The sequence below is a fragment of the Bos indicus x Bos taurus genome, chromosome 23 (genome assembly GCF_003369695.1).
Source record: "Bos indicus x Bos taurus breed Angus x Brahman F1 hybrid chromosome 23, Bos_hybrid_MaternalHap_v2.0, whole genome shotgun sequence".
Lineage (NCBI taxonomy): Eukaryota > Metazoa > Chordata > Mammalia > Artiodactyla > Bovidae > Bos > Bos indicus x Bos taurus.
In genome coordinates, this window is record NC_040098.1 from 45,964,114 (window position 1) to 45,991,031 (window position 26,918).

Below are 26,918 nucleotides of genomic sequence, written 5' to 3' on the forward strand. Positions count from 1 at the left end.
GAACATATTGATGAATTGATGCTTTCAAATGTGGTGTTGGAGAAGACTCTTGAGAGTCCCTTGGACTGCAGGGAAATTAAACCAGTCAATCCTAAAGGTAATCAAACCTGAATATTCATTGGAAGGTGCTGAAGCGAAGCTCCAATACTTTGGCCACATGATGCGGAGAGTCAACTAATTGGAAAAGACCCAGATGATGGGAAAGACTGAAGGCAGAAGGAGAAGGGGACGGCAGAGGATAAAATGGTTGGATAGCATCACCGACCCAATGGATGTGAGTTTGAGCAAACTCCAGAAGATAGTGAAGGACAGGGAAGCCTGGTGTGCTGCAGTCCATGGGGTCACAAATAGTTGGACATGACTTAGCAACTGAACAACAGAACATATTGAGCTGATAAAACTGAAAAATCCTAAATTAATAGGTCTTAAATAGCCTAATTTTTGCCTCAGTGCAGCCTAAAAAGGTCTTTGTGCCACTTAGAAAGGATATTCCACAGAATTTCATGGCACCAATAACCTAAAGACCACCTCTCTTTCTCAAAACAGCGAACAGTGTAGATCAGAACTAGATGGTTCACCTGTCGCTATACAGCCAACTCAGTGAATCAGGAGGTCTGACAGAGAAGAGAGAGAAAAAAAAAAAGGCGCACAGAAAGGAAATGAACTGAGACAACATCACTTTTCAGCAACCGGAAGGAAAAACACACAGAGGCTCGCCACTTGCTGTCTACACATGGGGTCGCTCCGTGGGGCCGTGCTCACAGCTGCCTTCAAAAGCCGGTCTGGTGGCCGCAGCTAGAAAGAAGCACAGCCATGAGGCAAGATTGAGCTGCCACCTCCAGCCCACCCATCCAAAGGGAGGGTGAGGACACCAGGGAGCCCCGAGGGCCCCACCACCGCGGTTCCGCCCTGGGTGAGTTCCCCAACTCTTGCTGTGGCCTAAGGGGAGGGGCGGGCAGCAGGCTCGCTCAGACTCTGACTTCCTGAGCTGATGTCAGACAGCTGGTGGGGCTCCCCACCGTGGGCACCCCCCCCTCTGCAGCTGCTGGGAGGGATACCACATGCCGCCGAGGGGCAATGAGTGGCTCCTGGTCTCCTGCAGGTTGACCTGGAGACACTGGCTTACAGGCAGCCTCAAATCTATGTGGTTCTGCATTTCAAACCTTCCTGGGTGGGTGCTTCCTGCGTGTAAAGGTCATGGCTCCTCCCCCTTCCTGCTGTCAGAGAGTTTCCCCTGCGATGACCCTGAGCTTTTACTTTTCTGAAATTATTTCAGACCCTCTAAGTGTGGGCTGTCACTTACAACTGATGGTGGATCTGAGTCCCTTATAACTGGTGGTGTTCAGCCTCTGCGGGAATGACTGAGGGACAGGAAGTGGTGACTGAGAATCACTCAGTGAGTGTCTAGACTCTGCCACGAACTGGCTGTTAGCATCCTCTCTGAGGGGGTTGGAGACAAAGGACAGTATTCTTCGTGTCCACACTGAGCCACCCCAACAGGTCCATCCTTGCATTTCTCTGTTTACATTAATTCATTTAACGAATTCATTCGTTCAGTTGCCTTTCTTAAAGAACTGGAGGCCACCTTTTTATCTTGCTGAATCTATGAATACTTCGAAATGAGAACACACGCAACTTGAAAAAGGGAAAGCCCTTCTAAACAGGTCAGGCACTGTCTAAAGCTGCCAGAGGGTTGGTGAGCAGGCTGGTCCCCATGTTAGTGACCAGAAGTGAGGGCGGGGGGCTCCAGTCCTTTCAGCTCCTGCTTGGAGAGCCCCTCCCTTCCCCCCAGAAGCTGGTTTCCCATCCAGAAGTGAGTGTGAGGTAGGATCATCCACAACAGAGCCCTGGGAACCAGCCAAGCGGTCTTCCTCCAATTTTCTGTCTCCTCCCAGGTTTGCTTATTTTTTGGATATTCCTGTTCTAAGAATGGGGCAGAGGGGAGCGGTGGACAGGGCAGGGTGAGAGCCACTTCATGTGAGAGCTCCACTGTTTCTCGTGAACTAGTTCACTAAATTATTGAACAACTGTCTAGTGAGCGTTCACAGTGTGGAAGCCACATTTAAGTCAAAACTTCAGTAAGATGGAACAAAACTGACATTGCCCTGCCCTCCCCCCAGCAAAAGCTTGCAATCTAGGGGAGAGGCAGATGTTGACTAATCATGACGCAAGTGTGATAAGGACCAGAGCACATAGCAGGGAAGCCTGATCTGTCTGGGAGTCAGCGAGGTTTCCATACCCGGGAACCAGGAGAACTGGAAAACGCTTGCACAAGGCAAAGCATTGGGTAGTGCCAGGCAGGAGACCCGAATTGTCTGGCTGAATTAAGGTGTGGCCAGAGGAAAGAGTAGAGTAGCTCAACAGGAGTCCGGACAAAGAGGCAGCACTGAAGATGCTGGTCATTCTAAAATTGGTGGAGAAACTTGGAGCGTTGTCGTCTGATGTGCGTTTTTAAGGAATCCCTTTTGCTGCTGTGTGGAGACTGGATGGGAGGGGCCACACCCACAGAGAGGGAGACCGGTTAGAAGGCTGATGAAGTCAGCCAAGCAAGAACATCAGTGGGAGTCCAGACAAGACAAGGGTATCTAGTGAGTATTCACGGTGGAGACAAAATAGAGAGAAGATAGACAAAATAGACAGAGAGGCATCGAGAAGGACAATCAGCAGGACTTGGGGGCAGACAGGAAAGGAGATCCCAGGCGAAGGTTGAAGGTGATCCCCGCTGTCCTGGATGGGGCTTCCGAATGGATGTTGATGCTGCTCGCTGGGACTAGAAGGGTTAATGAACATCCAGGCCTGGGATGAGTTCTCTTGGATTTTGGAGGGCCCTGTACACATCCATGGGCAGATGTCAGCCAGGCCGTTGACATGCTGGCCTAGAGCCCAGAGCAAAGGTCTGGGGATCCTTAGTATATACATGCTAATTGGTGCCGTGGGTTTGGATGAAATATTTTTGAGACAGAACATCAAATGAGAAAAGAGGGGGTGGCTTGGTATGGAACCTCAAGAAATCCTAACATTTAAACAGCGAGAGGAGCATGAGCTCTCTAAGAAGACTAGGTACTTTCTTGAAAAGTTAGACACAGAATGATGACATATCCTAGCAATTCCACGCCTACCTACATTCCACTCCAAAGAACTAAAAACAGGGGCTCAAATCAGTACATGCACATGTGTTCATAACAGCAATATTCACAATTGCCAAAAAGTAGAAATAGCTTAAAAGTCCATCAACAGATGAATGGATAAATAAATTCTTATATAACCGTAAGATGGAATATTATTCAGTCACAGGATAGAATATTGTGTGGGCCTGCACGCTCAGTCATGTCCAACTCTTTGTAACCCTATGGACTATAACCCACCAGGCTCCTCTGTCCATAGGATTTTTCAGGCAGGAATACTGGAGTGGGTTACATTTCCTTCCCCAGGGGATCTTCCTGACCCAGGAATTGAACCTGTGACTCCTGTGTCTCCTGCATTGCATGTGGATTATTTACTGCTGAGCCATCGGGGAAGTCTTGATAGAATATTATTCAGCCACAATAAGGAATGAAGGCCTGATACATGCTACAACATATGTGAACCTCAAAAACATTGTTCTAAGTAAAAGAACACAGCAAGGAGATCAAACCAGTCAATCCTAAAGGAAATCAGTCCTGAATATTCATTGGAAGGACTGATGCTGAAGCTGAAACTCCAATACTTTGGCCACCTGATGTGAAGAACTGACTCATTGGAAAAGAACCTGATGCTGGGAAAGATTGAAGGCTGGAGGAGAAGGGGATGACAGAGGATGAGACGGTTGGATGGCATCACCAAGTCGCTGGACACAAGTTTGATCAAGCTCCAGGAGTTGGTGATGGACAGGGAAGAATGCCACGCTACAATCCATGGGGTCTCAAAGAGTCAGACACAACTAAGCAACTGAACTGAAGTAAAAGAAAACTAGATCCCAAAATGTATGATTCCATTTAAAGGAAATACCGAGAATGGGGAAATCAATAGAAACAGAATGGAGATTGGGGGCTGGGAGCAGGGAAATATGGGGAACCACTGCTTCATGGGTACAGGGTCTCCTTTCGGGGTGATCCAGTTGTTTGGAACTAGATAGAGGTGGTGGCTGCCCCACACTGTGGCTATATGGAATGTCACTGAATTGTTCTCTTTAAACTGGCTAATTTATGTTGTGTGAGTTTTAGTTCAATATTTTAAAAAGTTGGCGGGGGGCGGGGGTAGGAAAAAGACTAGAAAAGTATAAGCAGAGGTGCAGGATTACAGACTGACTTTGGTCAAATTATGTAACTTCTGGTGCCTCTTCCTTTATATGTAAATAAGGGGAAATTAGTCACTATTGTGAAGGGCTGCGGTAAGGATTACATGTGATTTTTTTTTTAACTATCTAGCAGAGAAAGGGTGTAGCAGAAGCAGTCAGAGTCCTGCCTACATTCTTCAGGCCTCAGCACAACTTTGAGCTGACTTCTAACAGCCTGAATCTTTATCTCATGACCTGAGGGCTCTCTCCAGGCCAAGTAGAGCCATTTCCATTGCCCAAAGGCAAATGAAAAGCCCCAGGGATTAACTCTCTCATGGGCTATAGATTAGTACAGTTCAGTTCAGTTCAGTTGCTCAGTCATGTCCAACTCTGCAACCCCATGAATTGCAGCATGCCAGGCCTCCCTGTCCATCACCAACTCCCGGAGTTCACTCAGACTCACGTCCATCCAGTCAGTGATGCCATCCAGCCATCTCATCCTCTGTCGTCCCCTTCTCCTCCTGCCCCCAATCCCTCCCAGCATCAGAGTCTTTTCCAATGAGTCAACTCTTCACATGAGGTGGCCAAAGTATTGGAGTTTCAGCTTTAGCATCAGTCCTTCCAATGAACACCCAGGACTGATCTTTAGAATGTACTGGTTGGATCTCCTTGCAGTCCAAGGGACTCTCCAGAGTCTTCTCTGACACCATAGTTCAAAAGCATCAATTCTTTGGTGCTCAGCTTTCTTCACAGTCCAGCTCTCACATCCATACATGACTACTGGAAAAACCATAGTCTTGACTAGACGGACCTTTGTTGGCAAAGTAATGTTCTCTGCTTTTGAAATATGCTATCTAGGTTGGTCATAACTTTCCTTCCAAGGAGTAAGCGTCTTTTAATTTCATGGCTGCAATCACCATCTGCAGTGATTTTGGAGCCCCCAAAAATAGTCTGACACTGTTTCCACTGTTTCCCCATCTATTTGCCATGAAGTGATGGGACCAGATGCCATGATTTTAGTTTTCTGAATGTTGAGCTTTAAGCCAATTTTTTCACTCTCCTCTTTCACTTTCATCAAGAGGCTTTTTAGATACCCAGCTCCATTAGAGTGGAATACTCTAAGACTGTCTTCACTTCAGTCACTCAGTTGCGTCCGACTCTTTGCGACCCCATGGACTGCAGCACGCCAGGCTTCCCTGTCCATCACCAACTCCTGGAGCTTACTCAAGCTCATGTCCATCGAGTCAGTGATGCCATCCAACCTTTTCATCCTCTGTCGTACCCTTCTCCTCCAGCCTTCAATCTTTCCTAGCATCACGGTCTTTTCTAGTGAGTCATTTCTTCACATCAGGTGGCCAAAGTATTGGAGTTTCAGCTTCAGCATCAGTCCTCCCAATGAATATTCAGGATTGATTTCCTTTAGGATAGGCTGGTTGGATCTCCTTGCAGTCCAAGGGACTCTCAAGAGTCTTCTCCAACACCACAGTTCAAAAGCATCAATTCTTTGGCACTCAGCTCTCTTCACAGTCCAACTCTCACATCCATACATGACCACTGGAAAAACCATAGCCTTGACTAGACAGACCTTTGTTGGCAAAATAATGTCTCTGCTTTTTAAAATGCTGTCTAGGTTGGTCATAATTTTCCTTCCAAGGAGTAAGTGTCTTTTAATTTCATGGCTGCAGTCACCATCTGCAGTGATTTTGGAGCCCCCAAAAATAAAGTCAGCCACTGTTTCCACTGTTTCCCCATCTATTTGCCATGAAGTGATGAGACCGGATGCCATGATCTCAGTTTTCTGAATGTTGAGCTTTAAGCCAACTTTTTCACTCTCCTCTTTCACTTTCATCAAGAGGCTCTTTAGTTCCCTTGGTATCTCTAATTTTCTTGAAGAGATCCCTGTCTTTCCCATTCTATTGTTTTCATCTATTTCTTTGCATTGATCACTGAGGAAGACCATCTTACCTTTTCTCAAAGTTTCCTCCTGGACTTATGCCCCCATTGCCCACAGTGGCAACTGACTTGGTCATGTGCCCTTTCTGGCTTTCCTCTCTTCTCTTTTCACTCTTCCATCCCCCCAGCACTCTTCCTACCCATTCAAGGGCCCTGTGTGGGAGGGCCTTTCTCATCCCCTTGTGAGATTCCACACGGCAAAAGACCCAGGCCCCAGAACCCGGGAGGGTCCATTATACTCAGCACCTCCTGTACAAAACCGCACCACGTGAAGACACCTCCCACCTTGAATCGCCTCCACTCCCCCTCTGCTTCCTGGCCTTCCCATAACTCATTTGATCAAAATTTCCAAAGTGTGGGACACAATAAGTGGATATGGTAGGCGACATCAGATGTGGCATTTAATCACACTGAGTCACTCGACTTAGTCACTGTGTCATGGAGAGAGATCTTCCATTTCACTCTTTTCATCCTTTGATGTAGGCCTGATCTGAAGACCCATCTAACTGTGGCCATTTACCTTTTCCACAAAGACCTCAGGCTGTGAGCCATCAGCAGGCAGTGGTAGCTAGCTAAAATTTAGTGGCACAATTCTGTCTTCTAGTAACCACAGTGGCACTGGCTTTTTATTTGCAGAAGTGGCATGAAAGGTTTTTATTTTTTAATTTACATATCTTTAAAAGAAGTTGTCTTTATTTATTTTCCTTTTTTTGTTTTTGTATTCTTCCAGTTTTTTTTTTGAGATATAGTTGACATACAGCAACAAATAATTTAAGGTGTACAACATAATGATTTGACTTAGATACATCATGAAGTGATTGTCATAGTAGAACATCCATCATCTTATATAGACACAACATTAAAGAAATTGAAAAAAATATTTTTTCCTCGTGATGAGAATTCTTAGGATTTATACCCTTAAAAACTTCCATGTATAACATAGAACAATGGTAATTATATTTGTCATGTGGTATGTTATCTGGTGGTTCAGTGGTAAAGAATCCACCTGCAATGCAGAAGACGAGGGTTCAGTGCCTGGCTCAGGAAGATCCCCTGGAGAAGGAACTGGCGCCCCACTCCAGTACTCTTGCCTGGAGAATCCCATGGACAGAGGAACCCGGCAGGCTACAGTCCATGGGATCACAGAGTCGGACACGACTGAGCGACTACACCACATTACATCCCAAGTACTTATAACTGGAAATTTGTACTTTTTGACCACCTTCATCCAATTGGCCGTCCTCCACCACCCTAAAAGTGGGTCAGTTTAAAGTAAAGGACCGTGTCCCTCCTGGTACTGGCAGCACACTTGATGAGGAAACCCCGACAGGTGGGGCCTGACGGAGGGAAGACTTGGAGAGAGGTCTGCAAGAGCAGGTGCTCCCCAACGGCATGGCTGTGTCCCCTCCACCCAGCTGCAGGGCCAGGAGGGGCGGACGTCCTGGGCAGGGGCTGGCTGAGCCAGCCTCCTGTGTGCACCAGGCTTTTTTGGTCATTAAAAAAAGCAACTTGACTGTGCCCGCCATGGCTCCCACATGTCCAGGCCGTGAGGGGAAAGACTGCCTGAGATGGGCACAGCCCCAGGCTCCTGGTCGCGGAGTCCTGCCCTGAGGACTGAGGCTGGCCGTTCAGGAGTAACTCAGCAGAGGTGCCGACGCGCCCACTTTCCTTTGCACGTTCACTTCAGATTAGAAGTTGTGGTGGAAGGAGGTCTATAATTCAACTGTATTTAATTTTTTTTAAGTTTTTTTATTTGGCTGTACTGAGTCTTCATAGCTGTGCAGGCTTTTCTCTAGTCGCGGAGAGCAGGGGGCTCCTCTCTAGTTGCTGTGCGCAGGTTTCTCACTGTGGTGGCTGCTCTTGTTTCGGAGTCGGGCTCTTAGGGCACGTAGGTTCAGTAGTTGTGGCTCCCGGGCCCTAGGGCCCAGGCCCAGTAGTTGTGACTCGTGGGCTTAGCTACTCCGAGGCACGTGGGATCTTCCCTGACCAGGGATCGAACCCATGCCTCCTGCATGGGCAGGCAGATTCTTTACCACTGAGCCACCCGGGCAGCCCTTCTACTTAATTTCTATTGGCGGCTGTTCTTCCCCAAGCCTCTCCCTCCACTTTCCAAGGAAGATGGTAAATGGGGGCTGCTAATCCAGATCCATTTCACTTGAGAAAAATTTTAAAATACGTGAAACATCTCATGCTGCAAAGAACTATATGTGATGTGCACGTACGTTCTAAATAATAGTAGAAGTAAGAAAACAAATACATGTGTACCCACTGCCCACCTTCCCAACACGTGAAGGGAAATGCTGTCTTAAGTTTTGTGTTAATTACACTCCATTATTTTTCTTTTTAGACTGGCCTCATGTGCCTATATATACACATGTATAAGCAATTTATATGTAATTAATTTATATGCAGTTTATGTGTATATGCAGTTTATTTTTGCCTGTTTGGGAACTTAAACACAGGTAATCATACCATATACATTCCTCCGTAACTGACTCTGTGACTCCAGACTGACTCTGTGTCATTTTGGAGGGTTATCCATATGGATGCGGATAGATGCTCATGACTCATTTTCACGGCTGTAGAGCATTCTGTTGTGTAAACAAGTGACAGTCTACTTATCATCTCTACCATCTCTATCTCTACTTATTATCTCTATCAATGACAGTCCTAGGTCATTGCCAAAGATGAAGGTTCAAGAATGATTGCAGGAAGGCATAATGCCTCCCAAATTTCTCCCTCTCTCATGTACAAAACCCTACCAGCAGAGGTGTGAAGCAGCTTTGCCTTATGTTAGAAACTGGTTTTAACTGGGGGTAACAGGTGAACGAACTAGGCACCTAAAAGCCAGAAGGAAAAAAAAAATCAAAGGAGGAAAGGGTCCTTAAATGAAAGGAAAGGATAAATAAAAATGACTGGCCATGGCATCACAAGGAGTCGGACACGACTGAACGACTGAGCACACATTCACAGAGGGAAAGAGGAAATAGAACTGACTCCTGGAAGGAGAACTGTCCTGATTGTGGGCACGTTCAGGGAAGCTTTCACTCTCACTGTCCACTTCCCCTACCGCAGAAACCCTTAGTGCAAGGATCTGTGTGATACTTAGTTTTCAAAAGCACCCTTTGCCAAAATCAGCAAACGGCCATGATGAGTTCTAACCACTGTGCTAGATCCTAAAGAGTCCACTTTTCATACAAAACTCCCCCGGAGCCTTCCCACTAGTGTATTTTTAGATTCATCTTTTCCTTAGAGTATATGGGACTGTTCATCACATAGTCATCGAATGGTACCGTGTCCGTGAACCTCTCATAACCTTTTGGCTGTTTCCATGGCTCTGAAATTCCCCACCCACAGCTTCGCCCATAAGGAGTGGAAACATTTAGAGGAAGTGATACTATCAGTGGCTGAGCATCACCATGGGAAGCATTTTCCCCTAAAAGCACGGTGGTGGGCCTGTACCATCACAGCACGGCTCTTGCAAGTGCAGTGTTCTCTCAGCACCTGTGTCTCTAGAGGGAAACGTGCAGCAGAAACGGAACGCTGGGCGGCAGTGCGCTCTGTCCGTCCGCAGAGCAGAGATGTTGAGGTCAATAGCTAGTGTCAGGGTTAGTGTTACTGGGCTGGCCGGAGCAACTGGTAGAGTGCTTAAGAGGGCAGCTCTGGAGCCAGCCACCTGGGTGGGAAGCCCTCCTCCACCAGCCAGCCGCTGTGTGCTCCTGAGCAAGTTACTTTATCTTTCTGTTTCTCAATTTCTTATCTGCAGCAAGGAGGTAATAACAGTCCTACCTCACTGGGTGGTTTTGAAAGTTATGAGTCAATACTCGGTTTTGAGTGTTCCATAAATCAACATACACCAAATCCCTAAAGCAGTTATTTGACACATTTAATGCTCGATATTTATTAGCTGATAAGAGGAAGAGGGGGAGACAGAATAAGCTTTTTAAAAGAAGGAATCTAAAGAATGAGTGGGATTTGACAAGAAAAGAGCTTTCCATAAGAGGAGAGTATGGAGATATATATTTAGAGAGAGAAGTCTTCTAGGGTGAATGAGTCAATCCAATTAAATTCAGCTCAATCTCTGTAAAGAAAGTCAAAATGGTATACATCTCATTACCTAGGTGATAATCCGGATTACAGAGGCACAAGTATCAAAAGGAAATTTAGGAAGGATTTTTTAAAGTTAGCTTTCCTTTGTGATCATGTTGACCAACCTGCGTATCAGCAAATAATGGAGTCCCTACAATGGTCCCCACCAGCATGGATCTTTTTTTCAAGTGAGTTAAAAGTCAGAAAATTATTGGGATCATTTGTTTCATTTGTGTTGGTTTGTAAGGTACCCAAGTATTAGAATAGTTTCCTCATCATTAATAAACAGAAAAAAAACTTGTATTTTATTTTTGGTCATACATTAGAGCTTGCAAGATCTTAGCTCCCTGACCAGGGATTGAACCTGCACCCTCAGCAGTGAAAGCTCAGAGTCCTAACAACTGGTCCACCAGCCAAGTCCCTGTATTACCTTTAAAGCATAGACAACTCTTGATTTTCTGTGTTAATGAGGACTCACAGGAATAAATATAGTTGATAGATTAAATATGTTTATCTGTAAGTTAAATCATCATCGTTTGCCTCTTAAGTTCAATGCCTTCCCCCATCTGTTTGGATTTCTGGTTATCCTTCTTTCCTTCTCTCTCATTCTCAATTTGCAAACGGCCACCCGGGCCCAGGGGAGATAGGAGAAGCAGCTGTCTTATTCTCCCCAGTAAGTTCTAAGCAGCCTCTTGGTCACTGAACAAAGTGACCTTGGCAAACACCTTATCACCGTCTCCCAAAAAAGAAATGCAATGTGTCCCTGAAACACTGGGGCTTCCCTGGTGGCTTAGTGGTAAAGAATCTGCCTGCTATGCAGGAGACCCAGGTTCGATCCCTGGGTTGAGAAGATCCCCTGGAGGTGGGGCATGGCAACCCACTCTAGTATTCTTGCCTGGAGAATCCCATGCACAGAGTAGCCTGAGGGCTACGGTTTGTGGGGTCGCAAAGAGTCAGACACGACTGACATGACTAAGCCGCAGCAGCCCTGAAACACTGAGGCTTGTGCTTGTTACCCCTGATCACACAGCCCTGTGAGAGCCAAGATCCTGTCATGTATATCTCTGATTGTTCAGACAGGAAAGCCAGACATTTCATAGTTCGGCAGGATTAATTTGCAAGGGATGCTGTTTGGAAGGTGCCAAAACAGCTCGTAGCTAAATTGAAGTACCTATGGCAATTAGTTGGTCCCAAAGGGTATTATTTTATTCACCCTTAGAATCACATTGCCAAGGACAGAGCTGAGGAGCTTGGTCTTCAGGAAAGAGTTAAAAAAAAAAAATCAGACAGAAACATTACAAAAATTTCCACTGAAAACTAAGTTCCTTAGAAGAAAAGCTGAGAGATTTGCTAATGTGTAGCTTTCTCTGAGCCTAAGGATGGTCCTCAGCATTTGGGAAGAAAACACAGGGTGTTTGAATGATGGTGGTGGGAGAGGGGACTCCAGGCAGACAGATGGGAATATAGCAGGGCAGGGTGAGTCCTTTAGAATAAGGATCCATTTTAGAGTGAACTACACAGGGGAATGAGTCCAATCTGCTTTCGCCAAGATTCTTACCAATGGGAGAGATTGATAAAACATATTTGCTCCGCTGTGTTTTTCAAAAGTTCAACCATCTAATACCTTTAGCAGGCACATCATACTGCCTGAATGTCAAACATTTCCTTGCTGTAGGATGATCACAGTAGAGAGGAATGTTATTCTTATCCAGCCATTGGTAAGACTTTGTCTTCCTTAATCCCAGAACCTAAATCACTGGTTACTTCAGAGGCTCTGACCTAAATCTTAATTGATGCCATCGCCTGTTTAGACCACTGTGTGTGTGATTTCAGCCAGACAAACCCAGGAGGAAGAATTAAGGTGGCTGCAGTAGAGAACGGCTGACATTCTGACCAGTCACGCCGTGAGTTTATTGCAACACCCCTTACCTTTAGCTCTGTAAGTTTCTCCTCTTGAAGTAACCCTCCTGTCTTGACATCCAACATGGTGAAAACTAGGGTTCTGTTTCATGTTTTTGATTTTCCTCTTTAATCTTGGTGCTAGTTAACACGACTGGATCAAAACGTTAATAGCGAACAAACATTTAGATGTGTGCCATCATGGCTGACCCTTTGCAATCCCATGGACTGTAGCCCACCAAGCTCTGCTGTTCATGGGATTCTCCAGGCAAGAATACTGAAGCAGTTTGCCTTTTCCTTCTCCAAGGGATCTCCCCTACCCAGGGATTAAACCTGTTCCTCCTGCACTGGCAGGCGGATTCTTTACCACTGAGCCACCGGGGAAGCCAGCATTAAGGCGCTAACTTACAATCCCATCAGAACATTGACCCGCATCAACTTATTTAATGTTCACAGCAGTCCTGGGGAGTGTTATTATATCCTCCACTCTACAGAAAATGAAACTGAGGAGACCAAGGTGATATGAGTGACTTATGTGAAGTCAGGCAAGTGATCATTTGACAACTGCTAAAACTGAAACCCCAGTCTTTCAAATAAGGTATTTGCATAAAGACGTTCATCTAATGACTAAGCAGCTCCTTGCAGTGGATCCTTACAGCATAGATGCCTTTGGTGTGAAGACACTGATTTTTCTTAGAGGAAAATGCATTTATTTAAAGATGGGAGGCTTTTCATTTTATTCCCATCTTTCCCTTATTGCTTATAAAGTGCTAGCCTTGAAGAGCCAAGCTTTCCTGTAGAAAAATCTACCGTATTTATGAAGTGATCCTTGAGTACCACCAGTTTTTCTTCTTAAATTCCATTTCCTTTTTCTGGCGCTTGTTTTGACCAAGTCCTCTTTCCATATGCCTAATATCCATGGGCTCCTTCCAATTTGACTTTTATCAAAGTGTGCTTGTTGGGAAAGATTTGATCTCATTGATTTTAACTGGTGGGATGTCAAGCCGTTACTCTCCTGCTAGCTCCATTTTAAGTCATATTCCTTGCTATGAAATGAGAAACTTGCTTCTCTAGGAAGAGGGGTTTGAGGGAGTAGATGGAGATGAGGTTTTAAAACAAGGACAGCTTCCTTTACCCTCTAAATTCTACTGTATCTATATGTACTCTGCTTACCCAGCCCCATCTCTAACTAGAGCATCTTGACCCATCAACTGAAGCATCATAGCAACTTGCCACACGTTTGTTTTGACACATAGAAAACAGGCATTTAGAAGAAAGTTGCTTTTCTTTGGACTTCCCTGGTGGTCCCATGGTTAAGACTTCACACTTCCAGTGCAAGGGGCACGGGTTCGATCCCTGGGATGGGAAGTTCTGTGTGGCATGGCCAGAAAAACATGCAGGTTGTTTTCCTTTGAAAGAAGTGCAAGAATGTTTGTGGAAAGCTGGGATCATCTAGTTTCCTCAGTGAAAAGAAACAGGATGTTTCTGCATTCATTAAAAGGTTTGAAAAGTAGGAAGGAGTAAAGGTGATTGGGAAATCATTTCAGCAAACAGAATGTTAAGTATTCTGTTTTTAGACAATGTGTTCCGTTTAGAGAACAAGTAATAGAAACTGTGGTCACCATAATGAAAGGGGATGAAATCACCCCTTCCTGTCCAGCTTCTACCCCAGTTCTTCTGAACACTCAGCCTGCTGTACTGACTCCATCACCGATACCACAGTGACCAGTCTCCAGTGGCCATGAGGAGACCACGGAAGAGGTGAAGAAAAAGGAAAGAGTCGAGGTTTCAGTTAGCTGTCAGGAAAAAATGTTATAATGCTGCTGCTGCTAAGTCGCTTCAGTCGTGTTCGACTCTGTGCGACCCCATAGACGGCAGCCCACCAGGCTCCCTCGTCCCTGGGATTCTCCAGGCAAGAGCCCTGGAGTGGGTTGCCATTTCCTTCTCCAATGCATGAAAGTGAAAAGTGAAAGTGAAGTCGCTCAGTCGTGTCCAACTCTTAGCGACCCCATGGACTGCAGCCTACCAGGCTCCTCCGTCCACGGGATTTTCCAGGCAAGAGTACTGGAGTGGGGTGCCATTGCCTTAACAATGTTAAAAATAGTGGGATGAGTTCCATATCATTCCCCTCCCTTTTCCTTCCTCCTAGATGTTTCGGCTTCTTGAAGACGTTCCACTTGTCACTGAGCTGCAGGAAATGTATGGTAGATTTCCTGATGAGCACGTGGAAAGGATGGGTGGCTGATGCGTAATAAAACAACAGTAGTTTTATTGAGCATTTAGTATATTCTGAGCAAACACTCCCCCCTTTAACTCACAATCTCCCAGTGAAGGAGGCATTATTATTGTAATTCTGGAGCCTCCACAGGGGTTAGAAGCAGGGGCTCTGAAACCAGCCTGCCTGGGTCCAAATCCCAGCTGGGTCATGTGCCCGCTGTGTGACCTTAGGGTGGTTACGTAAGCTCTCCATGAACCAGCTTCGTCGCCTTCAAAATTCAAGCAGTGATAATGTCACACACCTGTGTCAGGGCCCCCAAGCCCACCCGTGGGTTTGATGTCTCACTAGGAGGACTTATAGGACTCAGCATATAACCATACTAAGATCTGTTACACCTATCCATGGGATTCTCCGGGCACCAATACTGGAATGGGTTGCCGTGCCCTCTTCCAGGGGATCTGCCTGACCCAGAGATCCAACCCGAGTCTCCTGCATTGGCAGGCAGATTCTTTACCACTAGCACCACCTAGGAAGCCCAGCTATTGCATCAAATGCATACAAATCAACCTCAGCAAAAGGGAAACAAATAGGGCAAAGCCCAGAGGAAACCAGGCAAAAACTGCCAAGGTTCATCTCTCAGCGGAGTCACATAGGACATGCTTAAATCTTCCTGCAACGAGTTACGGGAGGTGTGAAGTGCTGTCTACTGGGAAGCTCATTGGAGACTCAGGGCCAGAGCGTTGACTGAGCACTGGTTGCTTGGGCACCCTCTGTGTGAATATCAAAAGTCAAGATTCCCAGGAGGCAGCAGCATAAACCCCATGTTTATACAGTTAGGGGCAGGGAATAATTCTCCTCGGAATGATAGGAACCCTCTTGAAATCCAAGTTCTAAGATGCTGCTAATGGCCAGCCTTGCAAGCAAGTCTTTTTAAGGATAGCAACCTCAGGCCTGCTATGTTAACTCTTTTTTGTACATCATCTTGTTGGATTATTGTGAAATTAGATGAAGTAACATATATCCATTCCAGTATTCTTGCCTGGAGAATCCCATGGACAGAGGAGTCCGGTGGGCTACCATCCATAAGGTTGCAAAGACTTGGACACCACTGAGTTAGCACAACATATACCTACTGCTTACTGTATATTTACCTACTGGTCACATAGCGGGCACACGACACAGCTGGGATTTGGACCCAGGCAGGCTGGTTCCAGAGCCCCTGCTTCTAACCCCTGTGGAGGCTCCAGAATTATAGTAAGGTAGGCTTCAGCAATACATGGCCCATGAACTTGCAGATGTTCAAGCTGGTTTTAGAAAAGACAGAGGAACCAGAGACCAAATTGCCAACATCCGCTGGATCATTGAAAAAGCAAGAGAGTTCCAGAAAAACATCTATTTCTGCTTTATTGACTATGCCAAAGCCTTTGATTGTGTGGATCACAATAAACTGTGGAAAATTCTGAAAGAGATGGGAATACCAGACCACCTGACCTGCCTCTTGAGAAACCTATATGCAGGTCAGGAAGCAACAATTAGAACTGGACATGGAACAACAGACTGGTTCCAAATAGGAAAAGGAGTACGTCAAAGCTGTATATTGTCACCCTGCTCATTCAACTTACATGCAGAGTACATCATGAGAAATGCTGGACTGGAAGAAGCACAAGCTGGAATCAAGATTGCCAGGAAAAATATCAATAACATCAGGTATGCAGATGACACCACCCTTATGGCAGAAAGTGAAGAGGAACTCAAAAGCCTCTTGATGAAAGTGAAAGCGGACAGTGAAAAAGTTGGCTTAAAGCTCAACATTCAGAAAACTAAGATCATGGCATCTGGTCCCATCACTTCATGGCAAATAGATGGGGAAACAGTGGAAACAGTGTCAGACTTTATTTTTGGGGGCTCCAAAATCACTGCAAATGGTGACTGCAGCCATGAAATTAAAAGACACTTACTCCTTGGAAGGAAAGTTATGACCAACCTAGATAGCATATTCAAAAGCAGAGACATTACTTTGCCGACAAAGGTCCGTCTAGTCAAGGCTATGGTTTTTCCTGTGGTCATGTATGGATATGAGAGTTGGACTGTGAAGAAAGCTGAGCACCAAAGAATTGATGCTTTTGAACTGTGGTGTTGGAGAAGACTCTTGAGAGTCCCTTGGACTGCAAGGAGATCCAACCAGTCCATCCTAAAGGAGATCAGTCCTGGGTGTTCATTGGAAGGAATGATGCTAAAGCTGAAACTCCAATACTTTGGCCACCTCATGCAAAGAGTTGACTCATTGGAAAAGACCCTGATGCTGGGAAAGATTGAAGGTGGGAGGAGAAGGGGACGACAGAGGATGACATGGCTGGATGGCATCAATGACTCGATGGACGTGAGTCTGGATGGACTCCAGGTGTTGATGATGGTGTGCTGCAATTCATGGGGTCACAGAGAGTCGGACACAACTGAACGACTGAACTGAACTGAAGCAGTAAGTAAGTATATAGTAAGTAGTACTGCTTACAACAGTGCTTTATACTTAGGAAGCCCTGAAAAAGTTTTTAGCCATAATTATTAAGTGGAAAAAAAAAATATTAGGTTTAGAATGCTGGTGGGACTACCCTGGTGGTCCATTGGTTAAAATTGCACTTCCAATGCAGGTGACGTGGGTTCTATCCCTGGTCAGGGAACTTTGGTAAAGAATCTGCCTGCCAATGCAGGAGACATGGGTTCAATCCCTGGATTGGGATGATCCCCTGGAAAAGGAATGGCAACCCACTCCAGTATTCCTGCCATGGACAAAAGAGTATGGTGGGCCACAGTCCATGGGGTCGAAAAAGAGTCAGACATGACTTAGAAACTAAACAACTCCAACTCCAGCTCAGCTTTCACCAGGTTTTCATGTCTTTGGCTATGTCCATGGAATGGGTAGTAGATGCATTCGTTGGCCAGATGCGAAGGTGCTTTAGACAACTGTGGCCCAGTCTTATTAAGCTGAATCAAATAAATCCTTGTATCGAATTGTAGCCCTTGACTGCAATTGAGAGGGAATCCCATCGAGAGGGATCTTTTAATTAAAAAAAAAAAAAGATTTAGAAATGGGACACGGCTAACAGAGTACTTTGAATATTGCCTCAATAGTTCAATTCTAAAAGAGAAACTTTACAAGGAAAGAAATTTAAGTTAAAAGTATGCGTTATCTCTGGGGATTGCAGTATGGCCGTACAGTATGATGAAATGAAAAGTCTAGGAGCAATAATTTATTTTGACATATAGCATAGTTCATTGTTACACATGTGCCTCTTCCAATAAATGAAATTTTTGTAAACTTCCTGGCCATTTTGTCCCCCACAGAGCCGCATGTAAAATTTCCACATGGCAAATGGTCAATAAAGATCTATTCCTTTAACATTCAATTCCTAATATCAGTTCAGTTCAGTCGCTCAGTAGTGTCGAACTCTTTGCGACCCCGTGGACTGCAGCATGCCAGGCTTCCCTGTCCGTCACCAACTCCCGGAGCTTGCTCAAACACGTTTTTTGAACGTTGAGTTTTAAGCCAGCTTTTTCACTCTCCTCTTTCACTTTCATCAAGAGGCTCTTTAGTTCTTCTTCGCTTTCTGCCGTAAGTGTGGTGTCATCTGCGTGACTGAGGTTACTGATATTTCTCTAGGCAATCCTGATTCCAGCTTGTGCTGCATCCAGCCCATGTACTCTGCATATAAGTTAAATAAGCAGGGTGAGAATATACAGCCTTGATGTACTCCTTTCCCAATTTAGAACCAGTCTGTGCTTGCTTCTTGACCTGCTTCTAACTGTTGCTTCTTAACCTGCATACAGATTTCTCAAGAGGCAGGTCAGCTGGTCTGGTATTCCCATCTCTTGAAGAATTTCCCAGTTTGTTGTGATCTACACAGTCAAAGTCTTTGGCGTAGTCAATAAAGCAGAAGTAGATGTTTTTCTATAATTCTCTTGCTTTTTCAATGATCTCTTGCTTTTTCAATGGATGTTGGCAATTTGATTTCTGGTTCTTGTGCCTTTTCTAAATCCAGCTTGAACATCCGGAAGTTCACATTTCACGTACTATTGAAATCTGGCTTGGAGAATTTTGAGCATTACTTTGCTAGTGTGTGAGATGAGTGCAATTATGCGATAGTTTGAATATTCTTTGGCATTGCCTTTCTTTGGAATTGGAATGAAAATTGACCTTTTCCAGTATTGTGGCCACTGCTAAGTTTTCCAAATTTGCTGGCATATTGAGTGAAGCACTTTCATAGCATCATCTTTTAGGATTTGAAATAGCTCAACTGGAATTCCATCACCTCTACTAGCTTTGTTCATAGTGATGCTTCCTAAGGCCCACTTGACTTCACATTCCAGGATGTCTGGCTCTAGGTGAGTGATCACACCATTGTGGTTATCTGGGTCCTGAAGATCTTTTTTGTATAGTTCTTCTGTGTATTCTTGCCATCTCTTCTTGATATCTTCTGCTTCTGTTAGGTCCATACCATTTCTGTCATTTATTTTGCCAATTTTTGCATGAAATATTCCCTTGGTATCTCTAATTTTCTTGAAGAGATCTCTAGTCTTTCCTATTCTATTGTTTTCCGCTATTTCTTTGCATTGATCACTGAGGAAGGCTTTCTTATCTCTCCTTGCTATTCTTTGGAACTCTACCTTCAAATGGGTATACCTTTCCTTTTCTCCTTTGCTTTTCGCTTCTCTTCTTTTTTCAGCTATTTGTAAGGCCTCCTCAGACAATCATTTTGCCTTTTTGTATTTTTTTTTTCATTCTTTAACATTAAATTCCTAATATATTGCCACCTAATAAGAGATTCACCTCTGGGCATGGTGGCTTATGACTTATCCCACACGTGTAGGTGGGTATTTCCTGGATGACTATAGTCAACCCAGGGCCAGATTTTTACACCTACACAAATCCTATCCTCCAGTGAGAAAAGCAAGCTGAGAAGGGAACTAAAGTGAAAGAACAATGTGACTGGGATTGTTTAGTATTATAATTTGAGGAATAAATAATGGAACCTGGAAAAAATAAGTTAAACTCATAGAATATGGAGGTCGAAGTATTGACTGTGGCTCTGGTTGCTTGTAGCTGGGCTCAAGCGTGCTAGTGAAAGGCTTGACTTGCAGAAGAGGAGCACGAGGCAGAACACGCAAAAGAGGGAGACAGAAAAAGAGAAAGACGAAAGGGGAAGAAAGGCCACATAGCACCATTCATTCGCACTTTATTTTTTTCCTACGCAGTCTCCTTTAAGTATTCCTTTAATAGGTCCTCTGCTGTTGTTCAGACTAACTTCTTCCTGCCGTGTACCAGGGTCACATTTAGATTTTATACACGCACACACACACACACACATCTACAGGAGAAATACCCATTTTCCTCCTAAAGTAACTTGATTCTCCAAATGGAGAGTCTTTCTCTTCTCTCTTTGTTTGGGGGCGTGTCTGGGTCTAGGTCGGGTTGCAGCCACGCATAGATCTCTGTAGTCCACGAAACAGTTCTTGCACCAATGAAGATGTGTGGGAAGACAGTGCCAAGGTGCTCACCGGTACACAGGCACCAACAGAGAACCAACAGGCCAGCGGATGCAGGATGATTAGGAGCCCTGCACGGCCCGAGCAGGCACTGGAATCATTCATTCTGAGGCTTCCAGGGCGGGTAATGACAAGTTTACCCACAGAAATGAAAAGCTATAGAATCCGCTTGCCAGTGCAGGAGACGTGGGTTCCAATCCCTGGGTTGGGAAGACTCCCTTGGAGAAGGCAATAGCAACCCACTCCAGCATTCTTGCCTGGGAAATCCCATGGGCAGAGGAGCCTGGTGGGCTACAGTCCATGGGGTCGCAAAGAGTCGGACATGACTGAGCGACCAAACAATGTCTCAGCAAGTCAATTTAAAAACTTAAATATGAGGAGAAGGAGTAATGGGTGAAAAGTAAATCAACCAGCATTATAGAATGGAGTCTTTGAGAGTCCAGTGAGTGTGACTGGAGGCCCTGGGAGAGGCAGCACACTTCATTGTATTCAGCACAAAGCCCCTAAAGCTGAGAGCAGGAAATCCTGTTGTTCCCGCCTGTGTCCTCAGCTGAGGTCCCCAGATACCATCAGTATTCCTGAGCTAGCCAGCCGAGACCTCTCTGACACGCGAAGGGGTGCAGGACACGATATGCTTTAGAAAGTTGGTAGAAAAGTCAATGTTGTTGAGGCCAATAAGACATTGATCCAAGGGTGCTGTCCTAGGGGGAGATGAGAGAGTTATAATGATGACAAAGATTAAGGAGATCGGACTAAACCCTCAACTGAGCTTACAGTCTGCAAAGATGCTATGGAAGGTAGCTGAAGGCAAATGAAGATTCCCTGTCAGCCCAGCCCTGCAGAAGAAACCATGAGTGTGAGGCCCAGCAAGCTGTGTTTTCACAAGCCCCCCTGATGCCTGGAAAGTTTGTACCCCTTAGCCCTTGGTGAGGTGTGTGGAAAGTGATTATTAATGACATTTTACACGTCAACATTTGTGAATAATTTACATGTCAGTTGCAAAGATTTTTTTAAACTACAGACCTCCAATCCACCCAACTCCATCTGAGTTGGAACCTTTGGGTGTGGCTTTGGGTGTCGTAGCCAAGAACACGGATTGCAAGTTCCCCCAGGTGACTCTTATGATCAGCCCGTTGTGGCGACCACTGGTCTATAAGAGCCAATTAACAAAAATTAAATAAAATCATGGAATTCTTGAAGGAGGTCCCTCAGAGAACAGGTTTCCCTACCCCCATGAATCTCTAACTTTTAAAACTAACAGCAGAGGAACTCTGATGCCTGAAGCAGAAGAGATCACTTGACACCCTCCCACCCCCGCAGGAGCTGCTATGACTATAAAAATCTAGTACTCCCCTTGGTGTGACTGACTGTCCAAGGGCTAAGGAAGTCCTGAGAATGTAGGACTTCCAGTTTTAAAACGGGGACAGTCCCTGTTTTGTCTAGGCTCTGATCTATGCTACTTTCCAGGTCTGGCCAGCGGGACTGTCCCTTCTTGGCTTTGGGATGGGATGATGGTGTTGGTGTCGGTGGTGATGATGCCATCTTACTGCAGGATCCAGACTACCGTGTTTTTGTTTTTTAACTTTCTCTTTATTCCCTAATTCCAGACGGATGTAAAGAAACACTACCCTCATTTTGTGTGTTAAGATACTTTAAAATACTCTTGTACCCACGCCTTTGTATACATCTGCTCTGTTTTACAAGCCCTCAGGTGCAATATGCTGCAGGCTGACAGGCAGAACCTTTGGTCTAGCTTCTGTGTAGCTTCCTGGTATTTGCTGTGGACCTGTTGTGTCTTGCTGAGGTCTGTGTATTAGCCAGAATTCTTTAGGTTGCCAGCAAAGGAAACCTAACCGCTCACAGCTGAGGAAAATAAAAGGATGGAAGGTATTGGCTCTTGCCACAGAAAAGAGCTTTGGTGGCAGCTGGATACAAGAAGCTCAGTCTCGTCAGGACTGAGTCTCTCTCTCTCTCTCCCTGAACTCACTCAAGCTGGCTCTTCCAACATGGTAACAGGATGCGCCTAGCAGTTTCAGACACACACTGCCTTCTCTCCACAACCCGGCTGACTGCATCTCATTGCCGATAGCTTGTGTAAGAGTCCCTGGATTGACCCTCCTCGGGTTGACGTGTGTCTTGTGCCCATTCCTAAGCCAGGACTGTAGCCAGGACAATGGAGAGTTCTGATTGGCCAGTGGTAGGCATATACCTGCCCCCATCACATCTGATCATGCCTTCAACAGCGTGCACCCCGTTTTCCTCCTCCACCCCCACGCAGCTGAGCTCTAAGTACTATTTTGCCCTGAAACACCAGGCTGTGTGAGTCCAAGGCCATGATCATCCGTTCTAATGTTTAAGACCTACACGTATTTGGCTGAAGCTTGAAGCAATCTGAGAACCAAGGACGGAGGCAGCGGGGTGGGTGGTGTGGTCCACTGGAATCATGAAGAGCTTTTGCTGGGTTGAGAGGTCTGAAATACAGAGCTCCTGAAAGTCAGGAGCTGGTGACTCACACCCCTTCGGCCCCATCTGGCCCCGCATTTTCCAGCTGGGTCTGTGACATGCGACTCGATCTTTTCTTCAGTGTGTTCCATAGGAAAGGCATAAATAGCCTTAGAGCTCATTTTCTTCCTTCCTTTCTTCCTGTAATTCATACTCAGGCCAACTCGGTTTTGTTCAAACCACAGCCTCTCAGGCTGGCCTGCAAGTTCAGACACAGCTGATTGTTTTAGTCTTCTCTTAAGCCAGGAGTAAAGTTGTACCTTGTGGCTAATTTTTAATCTGTACACCTGATCCCTTTGTAAGCTGAACTCTTAAATCAAATCAGCACAAAAATGCCAGCTCCCCAGAGACATCCGAATCATGACCTCCTAGACCTCTTCCCACCCGGACACACACCTAAGACCTTTCCAGCTCTTACAGAAAGTTGCTTTCTTCTACCCATCAGTAAGGTAGTCTTTTGGACGTGAATCTGAGCAAACTCCGGGAGATAGTGAAAGACAGGGAAGCCTCGTGTGCTGCAGTCCAGGGGGTCACAAAGAGTCTGACACGACTTAGCAACTGAACAACAAGGCAGTGTTTGGGGTCTTAAGCAGTTTTTTCTTTCCTCTTCTTGATCAGCCTAATCTCACTCCATTTGATCCATTTTATTTATACATAATTGCATAATATATCCTTCATTTGGAGGATATAGTTTAAGGACTGATGTTGGAGTTGAAACTCCAATCCTTTGGCCACCTGATGCGAAGCGCTGACTCATTTGAAAAGACCCTGATGCTGGGAAGGATTGAAGGCAGGAGGAGGAGGGGACGACAGAGGATGAGATGGTTGAATGGCATCACGGACTCAATGGACATGAGTTTGGTAAACTCTGGGAGTTGGTGATGGACAGGGAGGCCTGGCGTGCTGTGGTCCATGGGGTCTCAAAGAGTCAGACACAACTGAGCGACTGAACTGAACTGAAGGCTGTACAAGCATTTCTTTCACAAATAAAAGAATCTCAGTCACGTGGACCCAAACTAGTAATGGAGCCAGGGTGTTACTTTTCTAGAGCTGCATAACACAGTACCAAACCGGTTGGCTTAAAATGACGAAACGTGTTCTCTCACCGTCCCGGAGTGAGTGAGTGAGTGAAAGTTGTTCAGTCAGGTCCAACTCTTTGAGACCCCGTGGTCTGTAGCCCACCAGGCTCCTCTGCCTATGGAATTCTTCAGACAAGAATACTGGAGTGGGTTGCCATCTCCTTCTCCAGGGGGTCCTCCCAACCCGGGATCGAACCCAGGACTCCTGCATGGCAGGCAGATTCTTTACCATCTGAGTCACCAGTCCCACAGTCCTGGAGACTGCAAGTCTCAAGTCAAGGTGGTGAGGTCATGCGGTCTCCAGAGCCTCTAGGGGAGGAGCCCTGCTTGCCTCTCCCAGTTTCTGGCATGTTCCCAGATGTTCCTTGGCTCTGGTGACAAGACTCCAGACTCCTTCCATCTTCACACTGTTGCCTCCTCCCCACGGGTCTCAGGCTGCACACAACTTCTCTTCTCTGCTCATCCGGCCCACAGCCATATTGGACTAGAGCTCACCCTGGAGACCTCATCATAACTTAAGCCTGCAAAGAACCTATTTCCAAATAATGCCACATTCACAGGTGCTGGGCATTAGGACCACAAGGTATCTTTTTTAGAGGAGAGAGTAAAGGACACAATTCAACCAATAACAGGCACATAAGAGAGAACAAGAGAGAAACAAGGGATGGAAAAAATGACTCTTTGATCTTGGGCAACCCAAACGTGGAACCTCATCTCAGAGGCTGTTTGCCAAGAAGGTGCTTGAGACCCCTGCCAGGAGCATCTCAAGATGGGGGGAAAGGGCCTAGTAATGAATGTGACAGCTAAAAGTGGAAGGGACCCCCTGGAGGGCGAGGAGGCAGAGAAACACCCGCGTTCCAAGAGCCTACCGTGTGTTCCACCCATTTTTATCACCTCGGATCCCCCAATCACTCTACTAAGTAACTACACTCATCCTCACTTAACAGATGGGAAAATAGAGATTCTAAGTCAGGAGAGCCAGGGCTGTGGGTAGAAGAACGGGATCGTCATCATTAATATTACCATTATTTTTATGATTAATAGCTCTCAGTTCTCACGTGCCTACTGGGGGATCTTCCCAATCCAGGGATCGAACCTGGGTCTCCTGCATGGCAGGCGGATTCTTTACCAACTGAGCTACCAGGGAAGTCCACCAAGGACATTACCTGTTAATAAATTAGTTAAACTCCCCACAGTTCTGAGGAATAGACAGTGTCAGCCTTACACAGATGGGAAACTGAAGCTCAGACAGGTTAAGTCACTTACCTGAAGACAGTTAATAATGAACTGAGCGAGCATTCAAACTCCAACCATTGCGCCATGTCGCCTGGGAGGAGGGGTGGCATTAAGACACCCAAATTAACACTGACCTAGTTTCAGAGAAAGAAGCTGCCAGAAGAAGCTGAGCAGAATGAAACAAAGCAACATAAACAACAGCGTGTTCCTGGGGAACAGGCGAGAGTGAAGAGGCGAGCTCGGATCCATGAAACAGAGGCCAGACTCTGATTGTTCCAAGGCACAGCAGGCTGGGCTCGGTGTAAACGTCTGTGCTGCCTACCTGGAGAGGCTTCCTCTGCTCTATCTGCGCTTGGATGGCTCCGGTGTAGACGACTCACTTCTCTGGAGAAGAGATAAGAGGGGGGAAGGCTGGGGTCCCCAAGCCCCAGACTTCTGGGGATAAGCTGTCCTGTGTCCAGTGAGAGGGAGCAGAAGGGCCCGGGCGTGTTAACACTGCAGGAGAGGAAACCCGGGACACGGCGGGATAAGGGGAACCCTGTGGCGAGCACTGCAGGTGGAGTGCGAGCCGTGGAGGGCCGGCCGGGCTGTGTGCTTGTAGATGGCAGCTGTGGACGCGGTGCCAACAAGCTGGCCTGCCTCTGCTGTCTGCCAGGGGCCCACCGAACAGTTTATCTATCGTTCCCTAACCACTGCGCTGTTAAAAGCCTTCGGAGTCCCCGCCTTGTTGTATGCGGGGGGAAGCCCTGACTCCTCTCAAGGCGGAGGCCCCTCCCGACCCAGCTTGGGCTTCCAGCTCCCAGTCTCCCGTCCCCCTGACCTGGAGCTCAGCCACATGCCCCGGCCCTGGGCCTCCTCAGCCCTTCAGTCTGCCCCCTCGGTTTCCCCGGCTCCCTTCCCACCTCTTTTCCTTCCTGGCCTCTCTGCTCTGCACGTGCCGTCAGCTCCCCCCAGAACGTCTTTTCACTCAGCTCTGTGATCATCTGCCGGCTCCCTCTCATCTTCCTTCAGGACTCCTCCTCTCCCCCAAAACCTCTTCTGATTCTCCCAGGCCTGGCCGACATCCCTTCCTCTCCATAAGCCCCCAAGCATACACCTCCATTCTGTTTACCCAAGCAGCCCAACCCGCTGTCTCCTTGCCCACCTCCCTCCCTCAGGGCGAGTGATGGAGAGGTCTTGCTCAGCATCTTGTTCATAGGCCCCCCAGCCCCGACTACAGCCTCTTGTACAGAGCGGGTGCTCAGTAAGCCTGTTCGCTGGCTGGTGACATTGAGGACGGGTGGGCCTGCGGCCTTCTGACTTCCCATCTCCTCTGAGAGTCTGTGAGTCTCTATTTCTGCTCCAGCAGTGAGGCACAGAGGACAGGAAGTTGCCAAAGCCAGATGATAAGACTTCTTCTGTTTGGGGCTGCCCACGTCGGCCTGGTCTTCGCAACTTGTAATCCGGGTATTTAAAAGAAAAACTGAACCAAGAGGAAAAAACATAGTTTTGATGAGGCAAGAGCTGCAAAAGAGCTAGCAGTGTAACAGTGACATGGCGTCTCAACCAGCTGTGGCGTGTCCAGATTATATGGAGCCTCTGGTGGCTGTGGGATTGGGAAGGGTGGATGGGGGCAGGCGGCTTTGTGTAGGAGTCAAAAGGACAACTGTCAAAACTGATCTGAGTGTTTCAAAGCCTCTTCTCCCTCAAGGCATTGCCTCTAGAGGTCAGCCTGACACCTGAAATCCTCACCTTAAATGCTTTCTTCTTGAGGTTGGATGTACCGGAAGAGACCAGACAGAAAAGAAATATGTTACCCAGATGGTGTAACCCTTGAAGTCACGTTTGGCCATTAAATGTGTGTGTTAGTTGCTCAGTCATGTCCGACTCCTTGTGACCCCCATGGATTGTAGCCTGCCAGGCCCCTCTGTCCATGGGATTCTCCAGGCAAGAATACTGGAGTGGGTTGCCATTCCCTTCTCCAGGGGAGTCTTCCCGACCCAGGGATCAAACCCAGGTCTCTTGCTTTGCAGGCAAATTCTTTACTGGCCGAGCTGCCGGGATGCCCTTAATTGGCCATTAAGAGCCAATTGTAAATTAGTTTTTCATTGCCCAGACTAGCTCCTGAAGAACTGTGAATGATGAACATCTCAGTTTAGAAGGTTGG

The 26,918-nt window shown here is 46.4% G+C and overlaps 1 protein-coding gene across 1 annotated transcript in view; it reads left to right on the forward strand.

Annotated features, from left to right (window-relative positions):
* Positions 1-703: 703 nt before the first annotated feature.
* NEDD9 (neural precursor cell expressed, developmentally down-regulated 9) overlaps positions 704-26,918 on the forward strand; it is a 190,296-nt gene continuing 164,081 nt past the window's right edge. The window contains exon 1 of the mRNA XM_027525408.1: positions 704-913. The gene's annotated coding sequence lies outside the window, so the exon portion shown is untranslated. The remainder of the gene's footprint in view (positions 914-26,918) is intronic.